Source organism: Salvia miltiorrhiza, chromosome 3, assembly GCF_028751815.1.
Source record: "Salvia miltiorrhiza cultivar Shanhuang (shh) chromosome 3, IMPLAD_Smil_shh, whole genome shotgun sequence".
Classification (NCBI taxonomy): domain Eukaryota; kingdom Viridiplantae; phylum Streptophyta; class Magnoliopsida; order Lamiales; family Lamiaceae; genus Salvia; species Salvia miltiorrhiza.
The window spans coordinates 22,341,088-22,357,941 of record NC_080389.1 but is presented as its reverse complement, the minus strand read 5'-3'; the positions used below and the strand labels follow the sequence as shown (position 1 = coordinate 22,357,941).

General features: G+C 39.3%; 1 long non-coding RNA gene across 1 annotated transcript; it reads left to right on the top strand.

The window, feature by feature from the left end:
• The first annotated feature begins 12,155 nt into the window (after positions 1 to 12,155).
• Positions 12,156 to 15,222, top strand: LOC131015647 (uncharacterized). Its single transcript, XR_009098627.1, has 3 exons — positions 12,156 to 12,397; positions 14,349 to 14,410; positions 14,930 to 15,222. It is a non-coding gene; the product is annotated as an uncharacterized LOC131015647 (long non-coding RNA).
• The last annotated feature ends 1,632 nt before the right edge of the window (positions 15,223 to 16,854 follow it).

Below are 16,854 nucleotides of genomic sequence, written 5' to 3'. Positions count from 1 at the left end.
ACCCCCATTTCTTTCTTCTTCCCACAAATGGCGATCATGAAATCTAACTAGAGGCTAGGTCATGCCTCGTCACTTAACTCCGGCGACTGGTCTACGCCATTACTTCTCACTTTCTCTATCGATTCAACAGAAATTTCTCACTAGAACGAGCCCTACTGTAACACCCCGTACTTTTCCTATGATGTGAGATAGTGTCTTAACACTATTGAGAGAACTGAGATGTTGAGACGCGAGACTTTTTTTTTATGATTAGATAAGACAGATTGTCTTTTAAATAGAGATACGAGTGACTAAACCGAGGATAGAGTTAGAATGATGAGATTCGAGAAATGAGCTGAGATAGAGATGCTGATTGAATTGAGCTGAGATTTTAATTTTATTTCCGATTACCGGGAATAAATTTAACAGATACTGAGTTATCAGAGTTTGATTGACCTATTAAAAAGAATAGGTATAATGAGTCTGACCTAGAGTCGAGGAAGAAAGAGTGAGAACCTTGATGAAAAGAGTCGGTCCGAGAGATGTCTAGTTTGTTTGCTTTGCCGACTGCTTTGATGTGACATTATGTGAAATTACGTGACTAATCGATTATGTGATTTTCGTGATGTGTGTCACTATGACCGAGTTATTATGATTTTTATTCGAGACCTTAGCATTTGGAATTTTGATTAAGTTTCCAAAGCAAGTATGGTTTATTTTTATCGAGAAATCGAATGATGCCGGTTTATGAAAATTTTTCCGAGCATAATATTTTTAAATTATTTTTCCTACGAAGAGGAATATTATAGTTGAGTGAGTGCACTAATAATAGTGCTATGATCATTATTTTGGTCACATGAATAATTATACTATGGTATTTTATTAATGAGTGACTTTACCATAGTTTTGTGATTTTTATTTAATCACCCTTCTCACACTTTATTTTAATTTCCCATACCATATGTTATATGTCTCAATTTTGCTAAGTATGGAATTGAGAGAGTAGAGATTGAGAGTATAGAGGATGAGAGAGTAGAGATGAGAGTGTAGAGATTAGAGAGAGATTAGAGAGAGAGAGAGAAAAGATTAGAGAGAGAAGAGAAAAGATTAGAGAGAGAAGACCATTAATTACCAAATATTGCATAAGATATGCAAGATCAAACTCAATCTTGCAAAAGCCAAACCTCTCTCTCCCTCACTAAAATTTTCGGCCATCACTCTCTCCCTCACTACAATTTTCGCCCAACACACATACATACACTCATCTTCTTCACCTCACACTTCCACCATTTTCCACCATTAGAGCAAACCTTCGAAGCTTCCAATAATACTACCAAACACCTCACATCACTCTAAAACTTTCCATAAACACTATCTATCCTCATTTGATCAAGAGATTCCTTGAAGAAGAGCCTCAAAATTTAGAGTGAGAAAGTGTAAACTTTGGTAAGAACTTGGGTAAGTAACCATGTCTTCCCTAAAATCTTGTTTGAAAGATGTTATGTGAGTATATTCTTGAAAGATGAGCAAGAAAATCACCCCTCCCTTTCCTTTTCCAAATTTTCGAAAAAAAGGGTCTTCACCCCTTTCAAAATTTTTCTTTTTCTTTTCTTGTTTGGGGGTGAAAAATGAGAGTTATGTGATGTATATTGATGTTTGATATATGTTGTGAAATATGTGTCTTGAGATGTGAAACTTTGATGGAAGTTAGTTTACCCCAAAAATGGTAACTTTTGAGTTAATGAGTTAAATGATGAATTGATGATATAAATGAGTCTATGAGGTGTAGATGATGATGATTGATGGATTAATTTAAGTATATGATGTCAATTGGAGTTTTTGATGTAAGTTAGTTTGCTAAAATTAGGGATATGTGTATATATGCCCCTATTGGTGAATTGATGGTTTTGATGTGAGAATAATTGGTTAAAAATGAAAGATCTATGAGTAGATTAAAGATTTGTATGTGTTTGTAAAAATTTCAAAGAGTTAGTTAGTAAAAATTAGGACTTTTTAGTCTATGTGTTATTTAAGTGTTTTTGCTTGGGATATATGTTTTTAAGCATGATAGTAGTGTCTTTGTATTTTTGATTAAGTCTATTGTAGGCTAAATAAAATTTTGGCTTAGTTTAGTTTGTATGATTTTTGAGTTTTTATATGAGGTGAGTTTGATGCTTGATAAAATAAGGTTCAATTTGCTCTATGATCATTATGAGAATTTTATCCATGTTTTGCTAAGAGTTTTATGTTGATACATGGATTTTCATAAAAATGTAATAAATATAGTTTTTATGATAAAAAGAGAGTAAATATGAGAATAATGAGTTATATGATGTAAATGATCATATTTGAGTATTTGAGAAATTTCGAGCATGAAATTGAGAAGGAATTTGTTGGATATGTTCGTTGAAGTGTTTTCTATGAGATTTGAGTGGATGATGAAAGAAAAGAGTCGAGATTGAGTATTACGAGTATCTTGATGTATTTGAATGTTTTTAAGTGCTTTAAGTGCTTAAAATGAGTTTTGATGTGTTTGCTTTCTATAAATGTTGAGTTGAGCATGTTTGCTTGTGTGTATGTTTCGGAGTCGTTTTTCACGACCCACTGACCTACTGTTTTCGAGGGGTTCTTGATACCCAAACGCCCTGAAACTTTTATGGTAGGTATATTTGAGAGTCTTGAGCACACCGGTAAAATTTCAAGTCATTTGGACTTCGTTTGCTAGTTTTATAAAATGTAATACTAAAACTGCTACATTCTGCCGAATTGTTCGGTGAGTAGCCAATAGAGTCGTCGTTTCCAGTAGCTTTCCTTAGCATTCTGGAACCCAAATTTTTATGGTTGAGACCTGAGTGTCCTAGCTAAGTACCCACAAAATTTCAGACCGTTTTGACAACGTTTACTATTTTTCAAAAATCAAACTTTTCGGTTGCTAAAAACTGCCGAATATGGTAGACTGTAGTAAAACAGTCATATCTCCTAAAATACTTGGAGTTTTTTATCCTACTTTTTTTTAAATGAAACTAGACTCGAAGAGGTTTCTTTTGGTATGAGTTACGACCCCAGGAGACTTCTGTACAGAGTCTGGTGAGGTTTTAAAGTTGAGTCAGTGCAGAGTAAAGCTTGTTTTCGACTTGTCTATGTGTGTTTTAATATGCCTAAGTGTTTATACTTGTTTATGTGCTTGTTTGCTATGAGTTTGAGTCGAGTTGAAAGTTAAGTCGAAAATTGGACGTGTGAATCCTTAGAAGCCAAGTATACCTAGGGATTGAGTTTTAACGGGTAAATAGACGTTGAGTGAGAAGTTAGAGTAAAGAAGAGATTGGATTTAGAATTTGAGTTTCTGACTAAGGTTTGTTTTATCACATGAACCTTCGATGACGATGACGATGTGATGATGACATATGAAGGCCCGAGCGAGACGAAGAAGTAAGTTGCTTGATTTCTTTCCAGAATAAGCGAAGGACTTCAGGTGGGCAATATTTTGAGTATACAAATATTATCCGAGCTTTCTAAAATGATTTAATGATATAATGATGTTATGAGATTAACAAATGTTTTGAGATAAATGATATTTGAGAACTGTTTGACTTGCCAATTTTTGATGTTGAGCTTGTGTGTTACCCTCTACTGATGAGACGAATTCGGTCCTGCCACAAGCGGGATTTTGTGCACAGAGGTGACTGTGAGCCGTCTTCGGGTCGGCCGGTCACGGTACTTGAGAGGGAGGCCTACTTCTCAGTACCTTAATTATGATGATGAGTTGTAGATGCGGTACATACATGACGTATACTTTGTCTACAGACACTTATTTATGATGTTAATTATGAAAACTGCATGCACAGATTCTTTTAATACTAATTTATTTCTGTGTGTTGCTGAGATGTGGCAAGTTTCAAACCTATAGCTCTACGAGCACCTTTCTTGTTTTTCGGCATTTGCCCACTGAGTATTATGTACTCACGCCCTGCATGTATTTCTAAATGTGCAGGCTAAGCTGGGAGTGAGATTGGACTGGTGCTGATGGGGGAGAGTTTCAAATGATGTAAATTAAATTACTATTTTGCCTCTATGATAATAGAGTCTTGATGTTTGAATTACTTAGTTTCTTTTGAGATCAAGCAATACACTCACGGTTATGTGTCTTCATACATATAATCGGTTCGCCTTTTGCTGCGATACTCTGCAAATTATGCTTCCTTATGAAAAATGAACTATACGCGTTTTGTTTTTGTTCGTGAAATTCCTAATAATTAAAAAGTTATGACAATGTTGACGATTTTACCCTTGGGCTAATTTTATGAAGTTTTTCCTTAGCATGCTTTTACGTGAGCTTCCGCATGACGTTCACCTAGTTCTTCTTATCTTTTATTCTTTAAAAATAGTCGTATCGATACTCATACCCCACTATTACTAGTGTCGGGTTTTCGGGCTGCGACAGGGTGGTATCAGAGCAGGTCATCTGCTCTGAGTCTATTGCTTGACTAAGTTGAACCCTTGGTTGCTTCTACTCTTTTAAAATTGAGTACTAGTCTAATTTGAATTCTTAGACTAATTTGAGAAAGTTAGTTTGAAACGAAACCCCAGCACCCCATCTCCTCCGGCTTAAACGAGGTAAGAAGTTGATGTTGTTTCTTGTCGCTTTCTTGATTGAAAGTTGAGTTTGTTTCACTAATGAGTTATGAATTGTTTTGATGACGGAATTGTTTGAGAGGATGGAATCTGATATGAGGCAGTTGATGTGGAATATGAGGAGAAATGTTGAGGCTAGTATAGCTGATGCCCCACCATATCCAACGAGGACGAGTATGTTGTTGATTGAGATGTACCAAGTAAGTTTCGTATCCATTTTCTAATGAACGTGATATTTTACAGGATGCAGAGTCAAGAGGAGGCATCGATACAGAGACGATACAGCGAGGCGATGCGCCGATGGTTCAGGACTACTGGACTGCGAGAGGGCGATACTCTTGGGGAGTTTCTAGCGTACTACCACCGACGCTGGTTGGAGGCTAGTGCCCATGGGATAGACGAGGCTGAGGCTATTACTCACCTGATTCCACAGTTGCCACTCGGATGGCAAGACTGGGCGGCTTCGCTGGTGCCGCAGTATATCAGGAGGACTGAGTTTGGGCGGTTAGTGAGCGCCGATTTCCGTGGTTTCATCGCGACGTTGAGCCACCGCTATTTTGCTTTTGACGAGCCACCTCCACCGCCGTATGGACAGTTAGAGGGACCAGCCCAGGGAAGGGAGCTACTTGTTGTGCCCCCACTTCCCGAGGAGCAGTTTCCGATTGCACCTCCACCTCCAGTTGATCCGATGCCAGTTCTATCTGAGCCTGTTGTTTCCGAGCCGACTACCTTTGAGACGTATTCTCCAGTGGTAGAGCATGACCCGTTTGCGTTTCTATCACTCATTCCTTTTTCCAGTGCCGAGTTACCGCCTTGGGATTGGACACCGGCGACGGCATCTTCGCCACTGCCACCGGTTGAGTTGGCACAGCCGATTGTTTCCACCGAGCCTGAGATGCAGTATGTCCCCTTCGATCCATATCCGAGGGTTGCCCCGCTACCTGAGCCTGGCACTTTGGCCTTTCAGACATATATGCATTCGATTTTATACCCACCGTCCCGAGACGCCCAGGAGGGAAGTTCTCGGCCCATACTCCTTGACAGTGATGAGGAGGACCCGGATGAGGAGACTCCAGAGATGACGGTCGGATACGGACGGACTCAGCCGTTGCAGCGTCACACTACAGCCGACGGAGTTGAGACATGGGTACCTGTTCCCGAGGTGCCGGTTTTTGGACCGATGATGGACACGGACGTTGAGGATGAGCCGAGTGATGACAGCGTCTATCGACTGATTGACGAGTACGGGAGTCAGGAGGCAGAGCAGGACGAGGAGACGGAGCCGAGTGAGGACATGGATTATGACGAGGCGACGAGCAGGATTGCAGGAGATGACGACTGGTGATCGTGTTTTTAGTAGACGCGCATATATGTATAGATGCATAGTTTATATATATATATATATGTAGAGAGGCATAGTATAGTGTGTATATGTAGATAGCATATATCTATAGGTGCTTAGTACCTATGATGCTTGTATAGCTAGAGCATCATTTTAGTATTAGGACCGTTGTATATAGGATCCTACTTTTGTAAAAGCCCTCGAGGAAGAGGCAATTTTCCCTATATATATATATACTGAGATGTTGATGATTAGTGAGTTTTACCTTCCTTATCAGAGTTTTGAGAATGATGATGATGCTGATGCATAGTGATAAACGAGAAATAGAGGTTGACGAGAATAATGATCGATGATAGACGAAAAATTGAGTAGACGAGAATTTTTGAGAGTTTTGAGTTTTTCAAACGAGATATAGAAGCAAAGTGAGAAAAAGAGAAATCGCTTGTTTGTTTTTTTTTTATGACGAACGGCTAGTTTCGAAGCCGATAGTTATATGTTTCTTTTTCCTTTATAGTATGCCTCCGAGAAGAAGGGGGAACAGAAGGAACATAGATCGAGAAGAAGAGGAGGAAGAGGAGCAGAGAGATCCCACGCCACCACCTCCCCCACAACAAGAAAGGAGGGTAGAGGAACTTTTTCTGCGACAAAATCCACCAACATTCAATGGATCAGGAGATCCCGCTGAAACCGAGGAGTGGATTCGAAGTATGGAGAGAATTTTTAGATTCCTTCGATGTAATGACGTTGAGCGACTCATGTGTATGTCATATCAACTTAAGGGATCCGCAGATTTCTGGTGGGAAGCGAAGCAGAAGACGATGAACGAGGAGCAGATAGCAGCTCTTACCTGGGAGCAGTTCAAATAAGCTCTTTGTGAGAAATACATACCCCGAAGCTATCGAAAGAAGAAAGAGATGGAGTTTGTAAATTTGAAGCAAGGGAGTAAGACGGTAGCTGAGTATGACCGACAATTTTGCGATTTGGCTCGATATGCTCCATATCGAGTAGATACCGATGAAAAGATGTCAGAACTATTTTGCTCCGGATTAAAGCAAGAGATACGAGTTGTTTTAGCGAGTCAGAGTGCGCTAACCTACGCTGAGGCTTTAAACCGAGCGCTAGACATGGAACTGGCAATGCAGCCAGAGAGACCGAGTCAAGGCTCGATTCCACAATCAAACCCGAATGCTCAATCGGGAAATCATCCTTTTTCTGGACAAAGCCAAAAGGGCAAGAGAAAATGGGACGACCGAAATCAAGGTCCCAAGAAGCCGTGGCAGAGTCAGAATGTGCCACCACAATTTCAGAACAGAGATAAACGACCTTATGTTGGCCCAGCTGCCCCAGCAGCAGTTTTTCAAGGACCGCGAGGATTACCGCCTTGCCCGAAGTGCAATAAACTCCATTTGGGAGAGTGTAAAATGGGACAGAATGCCTGTTACACCTGCGGAAAAGTTGGACACTACTCGAACCAGTGTCCGAATCGTCAGCAAAGTGGGAGCGGAGGACGATCGAACCAATTCCGGCCACAACTCAAAGCAATGGATGGAATCTTACCGCTACCTCCGCCACAACGACAACAGCAAGCCTATCGACCGCGTCAGTCAAAAAGGCAACCACCAGCCCCGCAGGCAAATCAACAGCATCACCAGAGGGTGTTTGCACTGGATCAGAAGGCACCAGAGAAGAATCAAAGAAATTTGACAGGTATAGGCGAGTTGAAAGGAGTGCCTATAGTAGTTTTGTTTGATACTGGAGCTTCGCATTCTTTTATCTCACATACTTGTGTCGATACCTTAGAATTGAAAGTAGAGCCTGCCCCACAATCTCTAAGAGTAACCACACCTATAGGCAGAACTACTACGGTTTCGCACGTATGCCCTAACTTAGAATTTAAGTTAGAATCGATTAAGCTCGAGGCTAGAAACCTGAGATTGATGCCTATGTGGCACTTGGATATAATTTTGGGAATGGATTGGTTAGAGGAGAATCATGCCAAGATACAATGCAAGGAGAGACGGATATCTTTTCAGCCACCTGGCCAAGAACCTACTTCCTTCATTGGCATTGAGGGAAAATGGAAGAAGACGCCGATCATCTCGGCATTGCAAGCAAGAAAGCTCTTGCGAAGAAAGGATACAACCGCGTACGTTGTATATCTGAACCAGAAAGACGAGTCCAAGGCAAACGTTGATGACGTGCCGATCGTGCGAGAGTTCAAAGACGTTTTTCCTGAGACTTTACCAGGATTACCCCCAGACCGACAACTCGAGTTTACGATCGACTTAGAGCCTGGTGCAGCACCGACGTCGAGAGCACCATACAGAATGGCCCCTGCTGAGTTGCAAGAGTTGAAGCTGCAACTTCAAGAACTTTTAGATATGGGCTTCTTTCGACCTAGTGTTTCCCCGTGGGGAGCACCAGTTCTTTTCGTTAAAAAGAAGGATGGAAGTTTGAGGTTGTGTATCGATTATCGAGAGCTGAACAAAGTGACGTTGAAGAATAAGTATCCGTTACCTCGAATCGATGATCTGTTCGATCAACTACAAGGAGCGAGCACCTTTTCAAAGATTGACTTGAGAACGGGATACCATCAGCTGAAAATACGATCGGAAGACGTTCCGAAGACGGCATTTCGTACAAGATACGGACACTATGAGTTTATAGTTATGCCTTTCGGTTTGACGAATGCTCCGGCAGTATTCATGGATCTCATGAATCGCGTTTTTCACGAATACTTAGATAAGTTTGTGTTAGTCTTCATAGACGATATCCTGATTTACTCGAAGAGTAAACGAGAACATGAAGAGCATTTGAGGATCGTGTTGGAAAGTTTACGAGCGGAAAAGCTGTATGCGAAGTTTAGCAAATGCGAGTTTTGGCTTAAAGAAATTAATTTTCTTGGCCATATCGTTTCCGCGAGAGGAATTGAGGTAGACCCAGCGAAAGTTCAAGCGGTACAGGAATGGAGATCGCCAACCACACCGCACGAGATTCGCAGTTTTCTGGGATTAGCAGGATATTACCGACGTTTTATAGAGGGCTTTTCAAAAATCGCTAAGCCATTAACGCACCTGCTAAAGAAAGAAGTCAAATTCGTCTGGACGGACGAATGTGAGCGAAATTTTCAAGAGCTGAAGAAGAGGCTCACTATTGCCCCAGTTTTAGTTGTTCCGAAAGCAGACAAAGAATATGCAGTGTACACTGATGCATCGAAGCATGGTCTAGGTTGTGTACTGATGCAAGAAGGAAAAGTTATAGCGTATGCTTCACGACAACTGCGACCGCACGAGGTGAATTATCTGACGCATGATTTAGAATTAGCAGCCGTAGTGCATGCTTTGAAGATCTGGAGACACCATCTCTATGGAACACGGTGTGAGATATACACTGATCATAAAAGTCTCAAATATTTCTTTGAGCAAAAAGATCTGAACATGCGACAACGAAGATGGTTAGAGTTGGTGAAGGACTACGATTGCGGGATAAATTATCATCCCGGAAAAGCTAACGTTGTAGCTGACGCTTTGAGCAGAAAGAATCAGGGAGAGTTAGGATTTCTCCTTACTCGAGAAGAGAACCTGATCAAGGAATTCAAGAAGATGAATTTGGAGGTAGTAATACCACCACAAACGACAGAGATAGTAATTTCTGCACTGAGCATTACACCTGACTTACGATCGAGAGTAGTCACAGCTCAGAGAGAGGATGAGAAGATGGAAAAGTTACGAATGAAGATTCGAACTGAAAAAGTGGAGAATTATCAAGAGGCGGCAGATAATGCCATTTTGTTTGAGGGAAGACTGTGTGTGCCCGATAAAAAGGAGCTGAAGAATGAAATCATGAGTGAAGCTCATGACACCCCTTATACCGCACACCCAGGAAGTACGAAGATGTACCAAGACTTGAGAACGAAGTTTTGGTGGGAAGGAATGAAGCGAGAGATAGCGTCTTTCGTTGAAAGATGTCTAGCCTGTCAGCAAGTGAAAGCGTTACACCAACGACCCTATGGCAAGTTACAGCCATTGGAAATTCCAGAGTGGAAATGGAGTGATATAGCCATGGACTTTGTGACAGGACTGCCAAAGTCAAAAAGAGGAAATACCGCTATTTGGGTAATCATCGATCGATTGACGAAGAGTGCACATTTTGTACCGATTCAGATTACTTATGGATCTGACAAGTTAGCTCAGATTTATATCCGAGAGATAGTGCGATTGCATGGAGTACCGAAGACGATCACATCAGATCGAGACTCGAAGTTTACTTCACGATTTTGGATGAGCATGCAGAAAGAGTTGGGTACTAAATTAAATTTTAGTACAGCGTTTCATCCGCAAACAGATGGACAGTCCGAGAGGACTATTCAGGTTTTGGAGGACATGATCCGAACTGTAGTACTTGATAGAGGAAATCAATGGGAGCAAGTATTACCCCTGATTGAATTTGCTTACAATAATAGTTTTCAGTCAACTATCAACATGGCCCCATACGAAGCCTTGTATGGAAGAAAGTGTAGATCTCCGCTTTATTGGGATGAAGTTGGAGAGAGAAAGGTACTTGGACCTGACGCGATAGAAGAGATGATCACTATTGTGAGACACTATTGTGAGACAGATTCGACAGAGAATAAAAGAGGCACAAGATCGTCAGAAATCTTATGCAGACATCAGAAGGACGGAGATTCATTTTGAAGAGGGAGACAAGGTTTTTCTAAAAGTTTCCCCATCTAGAGGAGTTCACCGTTTTGGAGTGAAAGGAAAACTTAAACCGAGGTATATAGGACCTTATGATGTATTAGAGAAGGTAGGCCCTGTAGCCTATAAACTAGCGTTGCCTCCGAGCTTCGCGAACGTCCATGACGTTTTCCATGTTTCTCAATTGAGAAAGTACGTGTTTGATCCAAAACACGTCATTCATCAAGAAGAAGTATCCCTGGAACCAGATTTGAGCTATGAAGAGAGACCTCATGCTATTCTGGACCGGAAGATCCAACAATTGAGGAACAAGTCGATTCCTTTGGTGAAAATCCAATGGAGACATCACGGTCAAGAAGAATCAACATGGGAACTTGAAGAGAAGATGAAAAAGAAGTATCCAGAGCTTTTTCCCGAAGGTGAATAACTCAAATTTCGGGACGAAATTTTTTTTTAGGGGGGTAGGATGTAACACCCCGTACTTTTCCTATGATGTGAGATAGTGTCTTAACACTATTGAGAGAACTGAGATGTTGAGACGCGAGACTTTTTTTTATGATTAGATAAGACAGATTGTCTTTTAAATAGAGATACGAGTGACTAAACCGAGGATAGAGTTAGAATGATGAGATTCGAGAAATGAGCTGAGATAGAGATGCTGATTGAATTGAGCTGAGATTTTAATTTTATTTCCGATTACCGGGAATAAATTTAACAGATACTGAGTTATCAGAGTTTGATTGACCTATTAAAAAGAATAGGTATAATGAGTCTGACCTAGAGTCGAGGAAGAAAGAGTGAGAACCTTGATGAAAAGAGTCGGTCCGAGAGATGTCTAGTTTGTTTGCTTTGCCGACTGCTTTGATGTGACATTATGTGAAATTACGTGACTAATCGATTATGTGATTTTCGTGATGTGTGTCACTGTGACCGAGTTATTATGATTTTTATTCGAGACCTTAGCATTTGGAATTTTGATTAAGTTTCCAAAGCAAGTATGGTTTATTTTTATCGAGAAATCGAATGATGCCGGTTTATGAAAATTTTTCCGAGCATAATATTTTTAAATTATTTTTCCTACGAAGAGGAATATTATAGTTGAGTGAGTGCACTAATAATAGTGCTATGATCATTATTTTGGTCACATGAATAATTATACTATGGTATTTTATTAATGAGTGACTTTACCATAGTTTTGTGATTTTTATTTAATCACCCTTCTCACACTTTATTTTAATTTCCCATACCATATGTTATATGTCTCAATTTTGCTAAGTATGGAATTGAGAGAGTAGAGATTGAGAGTATAGAGGATGAGAGAGTAGAGATGAGAGTGTAGAGATTAGAGAGAGATTAGAGAGAGAGAGAGAAAAGATTAGAGAGAGAAGAGAAAAGATTAGAGAGAGAAGACCATTAATTACCAAATATTGCATAAGATATGCAAGATCAAACTCAATCTTGCAAAAGCCAAACCTCTCTCTCCCTCACTAAAATTTTCGGCCATCACTCTCTCCCTCACTACAATTTTCGCCCAACACACATACATACACTCATCTTCTTCACCTCACACTTCCACCATTTTCCACCATTAGAGCAAACCTTCGAAGCTTCCAATAATACTACCAAACACCTCACATCACTCTAAAACTTTCCATAAACACTATCTATCCTCATTTGATCAAGAGATTCCTTGAAGAAGAGCCTCAAAATTTAGAGTGAGAAAGTGTAAACTTTGGTAAGAACTTGGGTAAGTAACCATGTCTTCCCTAAAATCTTGTTTGAAAGATGTTATGTGAGTATATTCTTGAAAGATGAGCAAGAAAATCACCCCTCCCTTTCCTTTTCCAAATTTTCGAAAAAAAGGGTCTTCACCCCTTTCAAAATTTTTCTTTTTCTTTTCTTGTTTGGGGGTGAAAAATGAGAGTTATGTGATGTATATTGATGTTTGATATATGTTGTGAAATATGTGTCTTGAGATGTGAAACTTTGATGGAAGTTAGTTTACCCCAAAAATGGTAACTTTTGAGTTAATGAGTTAAATGATGAATTGATGATATAAATGAGTCTATGAGGTGTAGATGATGATGATTGATGGATTAATTTAAGTATATGATGTCAATTGGAGTTTTTGATGTAAGTTAGTTTGCTAAAATTAGGGATATGTGTATATATGCCCCTATTGGTGAATTGATGGTTTTGATGTGAGAATAATTGGTTAAAAATGAAAGATCTATGAGTAGATTAAAGATTTGTATGTGTTTGTAAAAATTTCAAAGAGTTAGTTAGTAAAAATTAGGACTTTTTAGTCTATGTGTTATTTAAGTGTTTTTGCTTGGGATATATGTTTTTAAGCATGATAGTAGTGTCTTTGTATTTTTGATTAAGTCTATTGTAGGCTAAATAAAATTTTGGCTTAGTTTAGTTTGTATGATTTTTGAGTTTTTATATGAGGTGAGTTTGATGCTTGATAAAATAAGGTTCAATTTGCTCTATGATCATTATGAGAATTTTATCCATGTTTTGCTAAGAGTTTTATGTTGATACATGGATTTTCATAAAAATGTAATAAATATAGTTTTTATGATAAAAAGAGAGTAAATATGAGAATAATGAGTTATATGATGTAAATGATCATATTTGAGTATTTGAGAAATTTCGAGCATGAAATTGAGAAGGAATTTGTTGGATATGTTCGTTGAAGTGTTTTCTATGAGATTTGAGTGGATGATGAAAGAAAAGAGTCGAGATTGAGTATTACGAGTATCTTGATGTATTTGAATGTTTTAAGTGCTTTAAGTGCTTAAAATGAGTTTTGATGTGTTTGCTTTCTATAAATGTTGAGTTGAGCATGTTTGCTTGTGTGTATGTTTCGGAGTCGTTTTTCACGACCCACTGACCTACTGTTTTCGAGGGGTTCTTGATACCCAAACACCCTGAAACTTTTATGGTAGGTATATTTGAGAGTCTTGAGCACACCGGTAAAATTTCAAGTCATTTGGACTTCGTTTGCTAGTTTTATAAAATGTAATACTAAAACTGCTACATTCTGCCGAATTGTTCGGTGAGTAGCCAATAGAGTCGTCGTTTCCAGTAGCTTTCCTTAGCATTCTGGAACCCAAATTTTTATGGTTGAGACCTGAGTGTCCTAGCTAAGTACCCACAAAATTTCAGACCGTTTTGACAACGTTTACTATTTTTCAAAAATCAAACTTTTCGGTTGCTAAAAACTGCCGAATATGGTAGACTGTAGTAAAACAGTCATATCTCCTAAAATACTTGGAGTTTTTTATCCTACTTTTTTTTAAATGAAACTAGACTCGAAGAGGTTTCTTTTGGTATGAGTTACGACCCCAGGAGACTTCTGTACAGAGTCTGGTGAGGTTTTAAAGTTGAGTCAGTGCAGAGTAAAGCTTGTTTTCGACTTGTCTATGTGTGTTTTAATATGCCTAAGTGTTTATACTTGTTTATGTGCTTGTTTGCTATGAGTTTGAGTCGAGTTGAAAGTTAAGTCGAAAATTGGACGTGTGAATCCTTAGAAGCCAAGTATACCTAGGGATTGAGTTTTAACGGGTAAATAGACGTTGAGTGAGAAGTTAGAGTAAAGAAGAGATTGGATTTAGAATTTGAGTTTCTGACTAAGGTTTGTTTTATCACATGAACCTTCGATGACGATGACGATGTGATGATGACATATGAAGGCCCGAGCGAGACGAAGAAGTAAGTTGCCTGATTTCTTTCCAGAATAAGCGAAGGACTTCAGGTGGGCAATATTTTGAGTATACAAATATTATCCGAGCTTTCTAAAATGATTTAATGATATAATGATGTTATGAGATTAACAAATGTTTTGAGATAAATGATATTTGAGAACTGTTTGACTTGCCAATTTTTGATGTTGAGCTTGTGTGTTACCCTCTACTGATGAGACGAATTCGATCCTGCCACAAGCGGGATTTTGTGCACAGAGGTGACTGTGAGCCGTCTTCGGGTCGGCCGGTCACGGTACTTGAGAGGGAGGCCTACTTCTCAGTACCTTAATTATGATGATGAGTTGTAGATGCGGTACATACATGACGTATACTTTGTCTGCAGACACTTATTTATGATGTTAATTATGAAAACTGCATGCACAGATTCTTTTAATACTAATTTATTTCTGTGTGTTGCTGAGATGTGGCAAGTTTCAAACCTATAGCTCTACGAGCACCTTTCTTGTTTTTCGGCATTTGCCCACTGAGTATTATGTACTCACGCCCTGCATGTATTTCTAAATGTGCAGGCTAAGCTGGGAGTGAGATTGGACTGGTGCTGATGGGGGAGAGTTTCAAATGATGTAAATTAAATTACTATTTTGCCTCTATGATAATAGAGTCTTGATGTTTGAATTACTTAGTTTCTTTTGAGATCAAGCAATACACTCACGGTTATGTGTCTTCATACATATAATCGGTTCGCCTTTTGCTGCGATACTCTGCAAATTATGCTTCCTTATGAAAAATGAACTATACGCGTTTTGTTTTTGTTCGTGAAATTCCTAATAATTAAAAAGTTATGACAATGTTGACGATTTTACCCTTGGGCTAATTTTATGAAGTTTTTCCTTAGCATGCTTTTACGTGAGCTTCCGCATGACGTTCACCTAGTTCTTCTTATCTTTTATTCTTTAAAAATAGTCGTATCGATACTCGTACCCCACTATTACTAGTGTCGGGTTTTCGGCCTGCGACACCTACTTTCTGTTTGAGAAGTCGGCGCTGCTAGGTCATGCCTCGTCACTTAACTCTGGCGACTGGTCTACGCCATTACTTCTCACTTTCTCTATCGATTCAACAAAAATTTCTCACTGGAACGAGCCCTACTTTCTGTTTGAGAAGTCGGCGCTGCTACTAGGCGCCGCTCATGTGCCTGGACTCTCTTCTCAACTCCACATAATCTAGGCAGAAAGGGGGCGAGCCTTAATTTTTCTCTCTTCCTCAATCTACCGCTTTGACCGTGAACTTTCGGCGAAGCCGCCGTTGTTAAGTTCTTCAGCGCCGCTGCGACTCAGAGGTTCCAACAAGCCGAAGACGCGGCTGCTTCATCGATTTGGGGTCCGACGAGTTGCTTACTTGCAAATCACCGCCGTGGCTGCATTTGTAAATGCCTTGGAAATCTGGGCTTTGAAATCACTGTCGTTGCTCCGGCCTTCGTCGTGGTTCGCCAGAGCAGGGCAGTGTTGTCGTCTCTCTATTCTCCAGGTTCCGACCATGGTGGGAGCTTCTTCGTCCTCTCGTTCTCTTCGGTGCAGCCAACATGGCAGTCACCCATCTCCTCTTACTAAGCTGAGTTCGTACTTATTATTGTGTAAATGTAAATTCCATAGCTTCCTATATATCGATTGTGCAAGGGGTTGAAACTTAGGCGTCGTGGCTTTGTTTCTGAATCAAGGGGTCTTAATGGCCTAACCCTTCCCTATGAGGAGGAAGAGTGTGTTAGATTTCTTGATCAACATTTTTGGGAAGAAGAAAGAAATGGGGGTAATTGAAAGAAGATAAAAAAAAATTGACTAATTGGGTCAAACGGTCGTTAGTCAAACGAGTTTAATTGTTTGACTTTTAGGACTTTGGGGGCCTATTTGATCCAATGTTGATTTTGGAGAGCAATGTGCTCTAGGGGCCTCTACTATAAGGGTATATCTGCACTTTAACCTTTTTTTTTTATAATATATACCTAAATTAAGATTATAAAAATAGTAAAAATAAATTATTATAATATTTTCCATATATAGGTGTAAATATATTTATATAATATACTCCCTTCGTCTCAACGAAAGCGGTGCGCTTCTTTTCGGCACGGGATTTAAGGAGAATAAGATTGTAGTGTAAAAGTGTGTAAAGGTGTATGGAGCCACATTGTTTGTAGTGTACAATTATTACTAAAAAAGGAAATGCACCACTTTCGTTGGGACGGCTCAAAAAGGAATACGCACCGCTTTCGTTGGGACATAGGGAGTAATTTTTTTGAAATAAAATTAATTAAATATAAAAGATAGAGAAATAGAGTAATTTATTTTTGCATGTAATAATTCAAAATATCACATGTCTTACAAAATATTGTACAATTAATATGAATATACAATTATATGTAACCACAACGTTTTAGAAACAAATCAAGATTTCTTTAAATATTGTTGGGAACACCTATAATAAAACCATTTATGATTTA